The 16,278-nt window shown below is 35.7% G+C and overlaps 1 long non-coding RNA gene across 1 annotated transcript in view; it reads left to right on the forward strand.

The window, feature by feature from the left end:
- The window catches only part of LOC117803505, an 84,415-nt gene that overhangs the window by 18,679 nt on the left and 49,458 nt on the right, over window positions 1-16,278 (forward strand). Inside the window, exon 2 of the long non-coding RNA XR_004627475.1 lies at window positions 11,580-11,625. This is a non-coding gene — a long non-coding RNA (uncharacterized LOC117803505). The remainder of the gene's footprint in view (window positions 1-11,579; window positions 11,626-16,278) is intronic.

Here is a 16,278-nt window from a genome sequence, read left to right on the forward strand (position 1 = left end):
TTTCATTCCTTCCTTTCATCATCATTCCATAAATGAGAAACTGGATTACCTGGATCACAGAAAGACTGTGTGAATTATTACCCAAATTTTCAAACTCTTTCCAGTGTGTCACCTTTGTTAGCCGTAACTCACTCCTTCCCTGGACTTATCCAACCACCCCTTTTTATAACTTTTTTTAGACCCTTTGTGTACATTTGCAGCTATAGTTATATTGAGAGGATGACTGAAATAACAGAAATTTTTTAAGTGCTACAAATGATACGCATTGGTCTTTTCCTAAATCACCTACTTGTTCTAGAAAAATTCAAATTTGATTGGCACAATTTTCTTCTCTAAGAAAAAGCAGCTTTCAGCTAGGGAAAGTGAAAGCTTCATCTACTGAGTGTCATTACAGAACTATGCCCCAGAACAGAAGCTTCCCAATTCTAAGAAAGCTTAATTGGCTGTTCTACCCGGCAATGATAATATGGTTCATTTCATGATCAGATGAGATTGAGAGAGTTGAGTCTTTTCTGATATTCAAAGTGACTTGGTTGTTTTCCTTTAATGTAGCATTTTGATAAAGCACGATTTATACCTCAAAGATCAATTTATACATTGAGATAAAAATTTTGATTCATAGATCAAAATATAGGAACAAAATCTATTTTATTTTATTGTTATAGTATATTCTTAGTGATACTTTAGTATTAGATTATTCATGTTTTAAAAAATGATCTTGCTGAATAGAATCAGATGATTCATTCTTCTTTCCATTGTGGGGTATACAAATTTGGATTATGTAGGAGCAGTGCAGGACAAGATAATGGAGATAATAAAAAGCTTTGTGTTTCACACATGTAAAAGCTGCCTGCTTCTGTGAATGGTTTGTGACCCTCCAAACAGCAATACCAAAATAACACGGTTCAGTGTCCTCTCCCCACAAAGAATGTGCTGGAAGCCACACGGAGGGACATCATCTGTGTTTTTGATAAAAGCAACTTTGTTGTCAATTTCATCACTTTAAGGTCTACTCAGAATAAGGAAGCTGAAAGAAATAATCTAAGAGTTTTGGTACATTTTATCTATTCCAATTTAAAAAATAACATGCTTTTTATACAATCAGGGTATGTAAGAAAATAATCTCTTCTGTTTTTCCTTGTCCTGTCTGTATACTTCTCTGTGTATTTCCATGGCAGTTGTCCATTTTTTAATCTCAGTTTTATAGCCTTTCCCAAGAGTAGACTGCCTTTTATAAGATAAGGATCTCTATATTCAGGACTTGTGTTCTGACTTGGCAATTATAGATGGACTATCCACGAACAAATATTTTGACCTCTCCAGGATTCCATTTCCTCATCTCTAGATGAAGCTGTTGGATGAGATAACATCAGATGCTTTTAAGGTTCAAATGATTCTATCATATTAGATCTTCTTTTAACATTTCTCCCTCTATTTTCCCTCCTTTTTTACTTCCCTCCTTCCGTTTGATGCCAGAAACTATTCCTGGAACAAAACATACAACACCTCTGCCTTTATGGAGCTATGTTATACTGATCATAAGTTGAAACAAATAGGTATATGGCTACATAATGGGGATAGGGAGTAAGTAAGATCAGTGCAATACTCCCAGAGTAATGTGTGGTCTGACAATAGATGTCTGCTGCAGTCAGTTAATCATATGGTCGAAGGAAATAAACTTGACTATCCCTACTGGATCAAGTTAATTAAGCTCTACTGGATTTTCAGAAAAACTGTTAAGAATTACAGTCTAACAGAGGGATCTCCTATATTACCTATGTTTCTGAACAAACACCCCTCTTGAAAAAGAGGAAGCTTAAGAAAATGATGCTATTATAACACTAAATGTATATACTATGAAGATTATTCCAATATTTCTTCAAATGAGTTGGGTTAATTTAGTAAATTTATAGGGAAAGAGAGAGAAAAAAGTTTGGGGGAGACTGTTGGGTCCTGGCTTGATTCTTGCACTAATTTCTGATGTTACAGAACCTCAGTGAATTCCACTAGTAAGAGAGATTTTGAGCATAAGAGGATAAATGAAAATGAGCTAACAATGCCTAAGGCAAGAATCAATAGGGTATCAAACTCCAGGATCTCCCCAATTCTTGATTGTAAAATCATATATGTGTGCTGGAGCCATTTTGTATTTACTTACAGAGTTGATGGTGTACATCTCTTTCTCTCTGTAGTTCAATGCTTGGCTTTGGTAGCTTGGAGTTGGCCATAGTGGAAGTGTTTATGGAAGTAAGCAAACACTACAAATCGAGATTATTTTTCCCCTAAAAAGCTGTTGTTAACAATTTACCACCACAAGGAAAATAACAAATCCCTATACTGGCTCCCTTTAATTTTTAATACAAGTTATTACACTGGGAAGGCAAAATGGAAGTTTTGGGTTATTTCTATAGGGCAAAGAACTCTGGTTGGGTTGCAGGATATAGTTGGAAATAGTGCTCTGGTGGGGAGGAAGCACACGTGCATGGGACCATTTAGATCTTACTAGGTGGGGACATTTTTGAATTAAGAGAACAAGGATGTGTGTGTGTGTGTGTGTGTGTGTGTGTGTGTGTGTGTGTATGGGTTAAGAATCAAGTAAAAAGAACAAAATAGATCAAAGTACAGTGATCCATCATGTTCAAAGTGTTGCCCCAGTGACTGTAACTAAGCCCTATTTCTAGCCATGACTGAATGATTAATTCTCAGGCAGATACAAGGGCCACATTTGAATAATCAAATTTACTGCCACTGGGATTTAATTTGAGCTGAGACATCTGGAAGATTGGAGGTCATAGGAACAGTGTTATCTTATGGCAGGTAATATTTTGTTTCTGGAGGGTAGTAACAAAGACTTGGCCCTGCTGGGCGTGGCTTATTCCATCCCTAGTGAGATCATGGATCACAGTTTTATTCTATCCTTGTTCACTAGAATTCTCAGCCCAGTAAAGCACTTTTCAGAGAAACTAGGTCTTCCATCATTGGTATGTTCTAATTGGAAAGAATAGTTAAGAGTTGTCTGGACCCTGGCAATGAAAATAAGGAGGGGATATGTGGGTGAAAAGTACAGGATGGATCTAATCTAACATTACTATCTCCTGTAGTCTTTGACTTCCTTCCTTTATATCAGACTCCTGACTTTTTAATATTACTTAGCATGAGTCACCTTTTGATCTAGGTTTGTTTTGACTAAACCAACAGATTTTTAAAATCACTGTTAGTTACCTGCAAGCTGTTGAATTCCAAATTGTTGCGTGTTCACCTGTAGCAGACTTAAGCCTGATCTAAAATCATACTCTGCTCTTCATGATTGAGTGTTTGCAAAATAGTCCTCTACAAATTCTCATTTTTTATAATAGAAACTTATAAATCTATAAAACTTATTTTGGGTGTAATGATTTTATTCTCTATTCTAATTTTGTATTTCACTAATTAGAGCAGTTGAGAGGCTATAAATGTTTGAATTGGGTAAATTTTTAGATCTGTACAGCACGAGAAGCACAATGGAAACATTACAGAGTAGTTTGAGGAATTGGGAGGTTCCAGATCCTTTGAATGCTCCAGGGTACCCTTATTTCAATGATCAGGGTTCCTTAATTTTCTATCAGTGTATCTTCCATATAAAAGAATTAGTGAGGTTGTGAATTTAACTGGTATTTTAGTTAAGCACTCCTAGAATCAGTTTCTATATTTGATATTTAGTAGCTTCAGCTCTATAGTGACAAAAGATAGGGTTTTGTTTGTTTTTTGTTTGTTTTAGCATTGTAATATACAGGAACTGAGTATCTCTCCAAATCTTGGAGTAGGATTTCCAAGGGTTGTTTTTAGGGTTTTCTCACTTTAAATTACTCTGAGCCATTAGATATAGTGAAAATACTATCATAGCCATAGAATTTTTCATCCTTTGTTATTTCTCTAGTAACCCAATTCAGTAACTTGATTGGCTAACTCACTGCTCTGTACCATCATGGGCTAGGACTTCTCTGTCCTGGAAAATGGGAAAGTGTCCCAGTATTTTGTTTCATGTTAACCACATAACACATTGCAAAAAAGATAAATTTCTCCAAGAATCTGTGGCCTTTGCCCTACTCCTAGTATCTAATTCCGTATTTGTTAAGGTGTTTGTGAATAAAAGCAATAGACATAGTTGTGATGGTAACTGGCTAGGCTTTTGATGCCACATTTCCAGACTGGCCATCATGATGTGGCTATGTTGTATATAATGTAAACACAATAATATAGATTTTAATTACTTTATAATCTTCAGACAGTGGCATAATATAAAATTGTACATGAAACGTGGGTGGGTGTTAGATACAAGTTGACCTGGCTTGCTAAGTGACTTCACATTCATAAAATATATTATGATATAATTTCAGGGACATAAAGTTGATGGTATAAAAGGCTGGGAAGCCTTCCTGTGGTTTCCCAAGACCTATTGGTATCTAGGGCCTGAGTAGGAGAATACTATCTCTACCAACCTAAGTATATTGTCCACAACAACCTGGAGAGTCTTGAAAAGCAGCACTCACTCCAAATCTTTTTTACCTTTGTGCCTCCCAGTACATTCTCTTGAGAAAGTATCTTCTGTGTATTTCACAATAAATTGTACCTTCTATGAGAACAATATATCACAATTCTTTCCTTCTCTACAACTCCTACCTAATCTTTTAGAAGATTGAGTCACAAACTTTGGTTAAAAATTTTTTTGGTAAAAAAAAATTGAGGAAAGAAGAAATGTTTCTTGATAGTTTACAAAGTTAAATAGCTAGATGATTAGGTCTCAGGAAGGACAGAAATTCCAACTCCAACTGCCCTAAACAAAGAGGAAATTCATTGACTAATATGGCTGCTACAGTGTTGGTTTGATCCAGCACCTCAGAACTTTCACCAAGAAATTAACTTCTTTCTATTTCTCTTTCCTTCCTTTGTACCACTCTAAAGTTGACTCCTTCTGTTGTGTCCTAGGACTGCAGCCATAGGTTCCTGAGGATACATTCAAAAGCAAGCGTGTGTGTGTGTGTGTGTGTGTGTGTGTGTGTGTGTGTTTGAGGGAGACTGAGAGAGAGAGAGAGAAATATGTCTATTTTAATCATTGAATAAAAGTCCCAAGCTTCCCTGTGACTTGACTAATTTTAGCGCTTGCTCATTCATGAAAAGTCATACACTAACTACTTGGCTTAGGCGTTGGTTTGCTGCTAAATGATTAAAATCAGCTCTCTGAAAAAGTATAACCATGTATCTATGTACATAAGATCATTATACATTTTACTCATGGAAAGGATGTTTAGCTCATAATTCACAAGTAAAAAAATACACAATAATCTTCGATGTAAATTCCATATGACCTATTAATTCTCTCAGAATACTTTTATTAACTTTTGCTCAACTCTTATATCTGTAGTCAACCTATGGTTGCGATCCAATAATGATTTGAAAACATCCTAGCTGTTGGGAAATCTCACTAATTCATTCATTGATGATGTGAGTGAATTACTTGCTCATTTGGACAATAATTTTCAAATGTTGGAAGAATATATATTATTGAGCTACAAACATTATGTCACTGACCATAGAGTTGGGAAAAGGTATGTAGTAGCACACCATTACATAGAATTTCCACCATAGAAATACAATAATTGTCAAAATCTGAAGAACATCAATTCTAATTAAGTGTAGTAAAATAATATAAAATGGCTAGGAATTGATGTAGTTTAATTATTTTCATATAATTTAAGTATGAGTTCATAATTTAATTTTTAATAATGGCTCTGTGTAGTAACTGACTTCCAGACTTTGAAGAAATTCAGCAGTTGGCTTTGGGGAGCTGCTGTGAGCTAGCTCCAACACACCTAAGCTGGGTCTAGGCTACATACCCACCTCTGAATCTGAAACTGTGGCATGGGGATGAATTATGTGGTTGTGTTCGGCAAATTAGGACACATTTGAACTAGAGATCAGATAATACCATTCCAATTACGTGAATGGGCCATTAGGGTAGTGTTAGGACTGGGGAAGGGAAGGCATATTCTAGAAAGGCAACTAAAAATTTCTGCCACCAACAGGAACAAAAGCATCCTGGGGTCACAGCAGCAGGAACTTGGGGCCCTTTGCTACAGTGCTGCCCTGGTGTGACCACTTTCCAACTTTGTGCTCCTTTGCTCAACCTTCTAGTTGCTGGGGAAAACACTATGACTGGTCCACTTTAGATCACCAGGAGTCAATATTTCTTCTGAATAGAATTGCTAGATGCAACTGAAATAGGCAAAATATGTCTAAAGTATACCAAATAAAATACAAAGTAATCTCATTTTAATTCAAGCAGTTGGTAATATATTCCAAGTTTAAAATCAATGAAATCTTAAATACAGTGGACCTTGAATAACATGTCTCTGAACTGCACGGGGCCACTTATATGTGGATTTTTTTATATATATATTCAGTATAGTACTATAAATGTATGTTCTCTTCCTTAATATTTTCTTTTCTCTAGCTTATTTTATTGTAAGAACAAAGTAAAAAATGCATATAACTCAGAAAATTTGTGTTAATTGACTCGTCATATTATTGGTAAGGCTTCCAAACAACAGTAGGCCTTTTGGGGTGAGTTAGAAAGTTATATGCAGGTTTTCAACTGTGCAAGGGATTGGCACCTTGATCCACATTGTTTAAGGGTCAGCTGTATTATATTTTGGGAGGTCATGTAGCAACTGCATCATGAGTAAGAATTTAGGGGACTTTGTATCTCTCTTGATCTTTGAGTTAGAAAGTTCTAAGTAAATGAAAATAAAACAATCTGATTGATTATGAATATGTATTAATTGAATTAGGTTTGATTACAGGTAGCAGAAAATCCCACAGAGCCTTGGTTTTCTTTTTTCGTTTTTTTAATTTAAATTCAATTAACCCACTTATCATCATTAGTTTCCGATGTAGTGTTCAATGATTCATCAGTTGCATATAACACCTAGTGCTCATCCTATCATGTGCCCTCCTTAAACAGCCTTGGTTTTAAAAATAATAATAAATTTCTTTCTTTTTTAGAGTCTGGAAGTGTCAGTTGAAACATACTATGGTACTCCACAGAGCCTGAAAACCACTTGACTTCTCTTTTTTCTCTGCAGAGACCTCAGTTCCCAAAATAACCTCATGGAAAGAGATGATTGCTCCAGTTCTAGCACTGTATCCTCATTTCAGCCAGCAGAAAAGCAATGTTCTAGAAGTTTTATACTTGATTCTGCTCACATTCCATTGACCAGAACTCCTAGGTTTACTTCAATATTGCTGCAAGATAGCTGTATGTGCAAGGTGAACAAAACACACACACACGGGGATTTCTGGAATTTTAATAATATACCAATAATATAATTATAGTTAGCCAACAAGGAAATATTTGCTTATAAATTGTGATTAGAGCTGTGAAGAAAATAAACAGATAACAATACAAGGGGGAAAATAATCAGTAAAATGAGTGGTAGAAATTAATTCCCGTAAGAGGCAAAAGAAAGAAAAATGGGAAAGCTTCATAGAGAGGCTTTTGATAAGTGGATATAATTTGCAAAGATTTGGGCTGGAGATAAGCCTAGAAAGGGAATTTAAATATAGGGAAAACATGAGAATCAGACATCCAAAATGCAGGCTTTGTTCAGAGACTATCATGCAGTTTTGTTTGTTGAAATTAAGAGTGTATGGACAGTAGAAGGAATCATCTGACACTTAGACAGAACTTATTCTGTGCCAAGCACTGTTCTAAGTGCTTACCTTTACTCATTAACTCTCCACAACCACCACCTCAGGTAGGTCTTGTTATTTTTCCCATTTTCAGATGCGAAATTTAAGGCCTGGAAAGGATAAATAACTTGCTTAAATTCACAAAGTTCTGATTTTAGGAAGTGTAGCTCTGAGTCTGCTCTTAACCCCTGGACTATGTTGCTTTAAAATAGGGAGATCTCTAATGTAGGCCATGATCTTGTACTCAATAATTTGGACTTAATTTTATAGGCAATGGGAAGCTACTGAAGACTTTTGAGTAGAGGTAGATGATATATTTGAATTTGTGTTTTGGGGATATTGGCTTAATATTTGTGGGATGAATAGATGAAGAACGGGGTGTCATTTGGGAGATGCTAGAAATGACCCAACGAGAATCAATATAAACCTTGACTGAATAATGAATAAAGCCTTGGAGAGATTCTCTGAGACTAGTTTTTCTAATCTGTAGTGCATATTCAGGCTAGAATAAAATAGAAAGAAATGTTGGCAATCCTTTGGCATGAGGTGGCAGTATTAATTATTGATCCTCTCTGCAATGGCAAGGTGAATTCTGAAGGAAGGCAGTAATGTTTATTAAGCATCTAGTTTGTGCCTAGAACTAATATTGGGTTATATTATTTAAAAAAAAAATTTTTTTATTATATTATGTTAGTCACCATACAGTACCTCCCTGGTTTTTGATGTAAAGTTTGATGATTCATTAGTTGCATATAACACCCAGTGTGCCATGCAGTACATGCCCTCCTTACTACCCATTACCAGGCTTATATTATTTTTAATTCTCACAACAGAAGTATAGGAAATAGGGCTTCTCACTGAGTTCTGTTCATTCTCAGATGAGGACAGCATGACTAATTTTTTACTAGTTTTGTCAGCAAATGACAGAACTTGAATTGGGTTTCAAGTCTTCTGTCCCTTACACTATAGAGCACCTATGGCAGTACCCAGTTCACAAGGTAAATTTGCCAGTCACAAAGCCTTGGGAGGTGTGGCCACATGCTCAACTTGAGACACATTTTGAAATAAATATTCCTTTGAAATACAGTCTTCTCCGAGATTACCTTGACTTTAGCTCTGAAGTACGACAGATGGGCATGAGTAGAAAAATCTTCATTGATTTCTGGCTTACTCGCATGATTAAGTTACATGTACAAGACCTCTTTATTACAGAGGAAGAAGATACTAAATGTTTTCTGAGATTCCCAAGCTTTCCTGTTTCATGGGATCCTTAGTCCTCATTCATGTTGTCACTGTGTCCTCAGACCAAAAGGAATATTAAAAATTCCATTTATTACACAGTGAAGTCCAATAACTCAGTCAGTACTTATGTCCTAACAGCTTATTAGATGTCTGAAGAAAATAGTGTACATAAACTATAAAAATAATTTAATTTTTACATAAGCACAATTACTAATGGGATATATATATCTATTGAGTCTGACACAACTCTAAGATATTAGCACCACCCTAGACACCACTGGGACCCTCATTTAACCTGTGTTCCACATCGGTTTTTGTTTTGTTTTTTTGCTTAGTACTTGGTTTTCTTCCCAGCAGTCACTGAAAATTCAGCTATGCAAAGAGATGTTGTTGAAAGGATTTTAGCACAATCTACTCTTTAGACTGAACTACCTCAAACTAGTTGTTTGCAGCATTCTGACAAATGTCAAGTACTGCTGTGTTTCTCTTAAAAATTTAAGGTATTCCCTAGTGCCTGGTGAGTTTGCTGTGACATCCCAGGGCACAGCTGCATAGTTTGGAAAACATGCGTATACGTTATTTGGCACATACCAAGAATTTTGACCTGAACACATTACAATTTGCATCCAAGCATACTTAATTCAAAACACATTTTTCAACACTAATGTTTTTGTTTTTGTTTTAATTTTTTTCCAAATACAGATTATTTTATAGATGCATCCTGTTGCTGGGAGAAAAACAAAGAAGAAAGCATAGATTTGAAGTCATGTTTCAAATCCTTGTTTCATTTTTCACTGGCAATTGGTCTCTGGGCAAGTTACCCAACATCTGTGAGCCTTAGTATCTTCCTGTTTTTTAATCTGTAATGTGGAAATAGTCATAAGCACTTCTCGTGATGCCTGTCAGAATTAGGGTAAATGTATTGGAAATAGCTGGGACAACGTGTGGTGCCTTTTGGGCTTCATCGAATGTTGTTTTATCCCTCCTTCCTCTCTAAAGGGAGATTGGCTCATGGAATTGACTGTACTTCTTTTCTAAATAACACATACTTAAAATGAGAGATCCTTCTGAAAAGGCTGTGAAGGGCAATGATTTTTAAATTAGCAGAAGGAGGCTAACACAGAGGAGATGAGATGTTTAATTCTGGAGAATTTATGCCGCCAGAACCATTAACAATCTCCTTTCCAGGAGCAATTATCTCAGCAGCAAAGTAAGCACTGAGGGACACACACGCAAGAATTAGACAAGCAAAAGGCAGACGAATTTAGAAAATACAAACAAAGAGGCGTTCTGTAATAAAGTATGTTCCATGTGCTCCTAAGAAATAAGTTCTAGGGAATATTATTCTTTCTGGGTTTTTTCCTGTATATTAGGAGTGCTACTGATCAGGATTCTCACGAAGATGAATAATTCCTGATTATTTTCAGCACGCGTGTCATACGTGACTGTGTGCCTGAGAGAAATTGAACCACTGATTCCATGGCCCGTTCTCTTCATCTTTCTCCAGGATCAGCCGTACGCAGTTGGGAGAATTATGCCTACCGGAGAACAATTTCTCACTCATTCAACATTCCCTCGGAGCTACATCAGATCATTAACAAGGATTTTCTCAATTAACTACTAAATCAGCAATTAAGGCTTAAGAGATATCTACTGCAAATAAAAGGGTTATTGATTTTAATTCAGTCATATCTTATAATTCTGGATATTAATCACACACAGTCTTTAACTGCAAAATAGGACTCTCCCTTCCAGTCAGACATGACAGAAGGAGGCAAAGTTAAATGACTTTCAAGTGGACAAACTGCCATTACTTAGTAATGAGATTGAACAGTGTGGCACTAATTTAAAAAAAGGGATAGATGCTTTACAGGATAATTTTTAAATGACTTGAGATTTATATTTAGGCTTCGTTAAAACTCATCAGCCATGTAATACATGAATACATTCATTGAAGGATCATCTACAATTACAGTAATGGAAAGGCCACATGCTACGTGAAGTTACAGCTACACTCTCCGCTCACACAGACCAGTGCATATGCCAGATCATGTCTTCATTAACATATTACATGGAAATGTAGCTTGTTAAAAATAGTCATGGAAGAGTGGTAGGAGCATAGTAACCTCATGAATTCCTTCATATTTAAATTTATTAAAATAAAAATGTAGGCTTTTTTTTCTGTCTCGGTATGTTCATTTTGGTCTAACAGAATATGTAAAGTCTCGTAAAAAAATAGAAAAAGACTGCAGCCCACCACCTTTCTCTCTTTTACCAGATGGCAACATTTTCTTTAGCATTCTTTCATGTTTGCCAAAGCTCCAGCTATCAGCCATGTGTTGAGCGAGTTTCGGCAATCTGGAAAATAGAGTCCGGGTTCTATTAGACAGTGTTGTAATTTTGCACAAAAATTTTCCTTGCCCAAGACCAATTATATTTAGACCTTGTTTAAATGTATGATTCCAGGCTTCATGCAAATTCCTATGACTGACAGCAACCTTTTCGCAAAGTAGAGTTTGTTTACATTATATCTTTATCAAATGCTACCGCTCCTTCTGGTCTGCTGTTTCCATGATTGCAAATTGAAGTCTTTTTTCTGTCCTAAACAGGTCCCTCAGTGTCGAAGCAAAAATTGCACCCAATGAAGTTAAAGAGGTAAGGAAGGTTTTATTCAAGCTTTTATTTATTGTAGTCAAGAGGGAGATCAGTCTAAAGTCTGAACTCATTTCCTTTGAAACAAAGGGTAAGGAGATTTGTAAGCACTGGGGTGAGAGAGAACACAGGCCATATGTGTTTGCTAATTTGCTTTTTCCAAAAGAAAAGTAAATTTTCTCCTGTTTTTGTGATAAGAGGTAATTTTACAGCTTAGAGTAGGGCATCCACTGAAGTTCGGCTCCTGTCCTCCCACAGAGACTGGGAGATTGGAGAACTGCCCTGATATTGACATGTCAAAGGGATGGCTGTCAGATCCCAGAGACAGGTAGTCCTGGATTGTAACACTGACAATAGCTTTTTTTTAAAAAAAATTTACATCTCAAAGGGGGCTGAGAAGGAATTTGCAGTTACAAAGTTTTTAAAGTAAATGCTCCAAGAAAGGAAGATCAAGGTACTAGAGTCAGGAATAAGCCTGTCTATAAAGTTTAATTCAGCTGAGAACTTAAAGGCTGTGTTCACAAGTATCACTAGGACTCTGTGGTAAGAACTGATAAGAATAATGAGAACCTCATAATAATGGCGGGCTGTTGGGCTACATTTCAGAATTTAGTAGCCAAGGGCCCCAGTGTGTGTTCTTCCCAGAGTCAGTTACAGTTACGGTGATATACTCATTAACTGCACTTGAGAAGTCACTACAAAACCCATTCAGAAGGTGAAAATTTATTTTGTGTCTGTATGTCTTAAGTCATACTTCTCATTGGTTCCTGCCTCTTATAGAAATGTGAGATTAAAGGTGTCTCCAAAACATGCCATTACTTCTCCTAAAGCCATTGACTGTCTATGGATTTGACTGTGGTTATATAGTAAGACTCTGAATATACCCATATACCATCCACGTGGTGGTGTTTATACATTTCAAAAGTACACTCATTTTTCATTTGATCCACACAACAACATCTTGAAGCAGAAAAGGACAGATACTAGGATCCCCTTTTTACGACACAGAAAATTGAGGTTCCTGGGAGCTAAGCAACTTGTCCATGGACACATGGATAGTAAATAATAGTACTACTACTACGATATCCAGATTTTGATATAAATTTTTCCCAAGTACTACTACTCTAATCCTCTACTTGTCATTCAGCCAAAGTGTGATTTTTGAAGCACATGGATTGTTTTTGTTTTTTGAGGGCTTTTGAGAAAAATCTGTTGTATTATTGAAGTGATACTGTCCAAGTAAGTGAGCCAGCATTAGCCTTACTGATGTTGTCCTTTCTCTCTTTTGGATGTTCCTCCTAATTGCTTGTATACTTGGTTTTTCAAATCCCTGTCAAATATTAAGATAATTAAAGGAACATTTGATCTCTTTATATATTTTTATAATCTGTAAATGTGTAGACAGTCTTTATTTCTTTATATTCTTGTACATCCGTGTGTATAAATTTATTCTTATCAATAGACTTTAATGTTTCCCAAATTGCTCCTCCCTTTCTTTTTTTTTTTAAGATTTATTTATTTATCTGGGGGGCTGAGAGAAAGTATGAACAAGCGAGGGGAGGGTCAGAGGGCAAGAATCTTCAAGCAGACTCCCCACTGAGCGTGGGTTCCATTTTAGGACACTGAAAATCATGACCTGAGCTAAAAGTAAGAGTTGGACACAACTGACTGAGCCACCTAGGCGCCCCTTCCTCCTCTATTTCTAATGTTTACAAAATAATATTTCATCATTAACATTTTTATGTTTTATGTTAGAGTTAGACTCTTATTTTGGGGCCAAAACTTGATTCCCAAAATGTGGTCTATTACTGGGAGTAAAATACATAAATACATATTAATGAGGGGCGCCTGGGTGGCACAGCGGTTGGGCGCCTGCCCTCGGCTCAGGGCGTGATCCCACCATTCTGGGATCGAGCCCCACATCAGGCTCCTCCGCTATGAGCCTGCTTCTTCCTCTCCCACTCTCCCTGCTTGTGTTCCCTCTCTCACTGGCTGTCTCTATCACTGTCAAATAAATAAAATCTTTAAAAAAACAAACTTCCTTAAAAAAAATACATATTAATGAATGAGGGTCAGTCAGCAGGGGGAGGGTACAAAGAATCTGCATTTAAAGAAGGTCACCAAATAATTCTGTGTACTTTATGATTTAAGACACACTGGTCCTAGTTTTTTATTCTCCCATCCCCATATCTTGATTAATGTGTTTTCTATTCTTCTGAAATCCTTCATTAAAAAAGAAAGCCCATCACTGCCATTACCACTATAACTTAGTAGTAAATAACAATGTCAGTGGTTTTATAGTACCTATTTTTCAAAATAATTTTAAACTTCTCAAATCCTTATAATAGCATTGTTTGAGGAAAGAAAATAACTTCCTCAGAAAACTTTGTAAATGAAAATTAAAGTCAAAACTAAAATTATAGACACAGAAGAAAGTTTATCCATCGAATGTGTTTTCATAATCTTTATTGGGTTAATCTGTCATGAAATGGACTGTATTTGTATCCCCAGTCCTCAAAACCCATCATTTTCATGGTGGACTTTTAGGCCTCCTGATAGACTTATATGACACTTCGTTTCAGCTTCGGGTTAATTCTTTGAATTACTACTGGCATCTGACAGAGCCAAACCAGGATTTAAAGAGAGAAACATAGGGAGAAAATTATGGGTAGTTTCTATTTTTGCCAAAAAGACTTTTCTAACATTTAGAATGTTTCAAAGGTAGAATTGACTGACTTGGGAGGTAGAGAATTCCTTGTTAATTGAAGTATTGGAAATAAAACTGTATATAAGATATAATGGAAGAAATCCGTGTACTGATGTAAAACAAAAACAGACTATTTGATCTCTGAGGTCCTTTTTAATTCTCTTCTTAATCTCAGAGTATTTAGATTTGCCATCTGTCCAACCAAAGTTATTACTGCTTTCCCATTCAATTATTACTCTTTGAATGCTAGTTATAATTCATTTGAATTTCTCATTTTTATAGAACAAAATCTGTGAGAGAATATTAAATGAAGTATTATGCCTTGAATTTCCTTGTCCAGAGCATATGCAAAACAAAAATAAGAATTCTTCTATTCACCCAAATAATATACATTTTAATGAAATTTCCTAAATGTCAGGTAATATAAAACATGGGAACTTTGAAGGACCTTATGTTCCTCAAGAAAATTTTATTTTATTTTTTTCCTTTTTTAAAGATTTTATTTATTTATTTGACAGAGAGAGAGAGAGAGAGCACAGAAGAGGGCGAAGGACAGGGAGAAGCAGACTCCTGACTGAGCAGTTCCAATGCGTGACTCGATCCCAGCACTCTAGGATCATGATCTCAAGGAAATTTCAAACTCAAAATTTTCATTGATATGTTTCTAGGTACAAGGTTTCCCCCAAATAAGTTACCAGTGATTAGTAGTTCTTTACAGCTGTCAGAATATTTTTGTGTTAGGTTTTTAATATTTTCTTTTGTTAAGCATTTTTTGGACAATTTGGCTAAATATTAATGATAGTGTAATATCCTGAAAAAGTTAAAAACACCCAATTGTCTGGGCACATTGTCTTTCTAATGAAAAAGACTCTGGCATTCTCAAACATTCATGTAAGTACACACTTCATTTTCCCATATAATTGGACTGCACAAAAACCTCTCATTTTAAGGATTTTGAGGAATAGGTCTTCCTCCTCCCCCCACCAACAGAAATTATACTTTTCCTTTACTAGACATTTTTGACAGACAAAAATCATTTGGCATATTTTTATGATGCTCGGTATCATTTACTCTAGACATCGTCATTTCCCCTTGAGACACTTTCTAAAGAGAACATTTGACAGCTACTTTAAAAAAAAAAGATTGATATTCTCAACATTTATCTATTGCCCACTTTATGTTTTTGCCTAACAAAGAAATGCATTGAAGATAGGCTAACTTATAATTCAAAAGAAAATCTAACAAAAACACTTACTTTGGCACAAAAATTAATTTTCACTTTCTGAATTAATTGATTTGGGAATCAGCAAACTGGAACTGTAATTCTAAGTTCTAAGAAATAACACACTTGTATTACACACAGAATCTTGTTTTGAACCTTGTGATTAATAAAGTAAAATATTGAATGCAGCTTTGGAAAATGTTTTAAGGGTGGTATCATGTTCCAATTCTTTTTGAATAGATGTTTTTACCTGTTAGGCTGTGGAGGATTTGTTTGATTTTGGAAATGTCACTCTGATAGAATAAAACTGACTGGAATAGAGAGGATTGTCAAGGGCGAGCAAGTACTAAGGCACTCTGTAGTTGTAACTGCAGAGTGTATGTATTATATAGGAAATCGCATACAAATTTCCATAGGACTTATGTAAATATGCTTCATGACTCATAGAACTGCACAACTGGTAAGTGATTTTTATTGTTACGCTATTCACAATTCATTCCTGATTTGTCATAAAGTTTGTGGTAGATTTTTAGGTCAGATGTTCAGAACTCAGAATCAAATTTCTCTCCGAATTACATTATACATGGTGGTTGGGTCTTTAGGCCAGTTCATAATGTGTCTGTCAGATCTGTATCATTCAACCAAGTATCAAAAAAAAAAAAAAAGAATCTAAACTTCATCTACCACATTTCTTTAAGGACAATGATTTCGAGTTTTGACTTAGTCT

The sequence above is a fragment of the Ailuropoda melanoleuca genome, chromosome 1, assembly GCF_002007445.2.
Source record: "Ailuropoda melanoleuca isolate Jingjing chromosome 1, ASM200744v2, whole genome shotgun sequence".
Lineage (NCBI taxonomy): Eukaryota > Metazoa > Chordata > Mammalia > Carnivora > Ursidae > Ailuropoda > Ailuropoda melanoleuca.